Source organism: Callithrix jacchus, chromosome 2 (assembly GCF_049354715.1).
Source record: "Callithrix jacchus isolate 240 chromosome 2, calJac240_pri, whole genome shotgun sequence".
In the NCBI taxonomy this organism is placed as follows: Eukaryota; Metazoa; Chordata; class Mammalia; order Primates; family Cebidae; genus Callithrix; species Callithrix jacchus.
In genome coordinates, this window is record NC_133503.1 from 89342180 (window position 1) to 89342406 (window position 227).

Here is a 227-nt window from a genome sequence, read left to right on the forward strand (position 1 = left end):
TTTTCCGTTATTATTTTTTTTATTGTACTTTAGGTTCTCGGGTACATGTGCAGATCATGCAGGATTGTTGCATAGATACATACATGGCAAGGTTTGCTGCCTTCATCCCCCCATCACCTATATCTGGTATTTCTCCCCTCATTTTCCCTCCCCACCCTCCCCACCCCCGCTGTGCCTCCCCTAGCCCCTCCCTACTGTCCACAGTGTGTGATGCTCCCCTCCCTGTA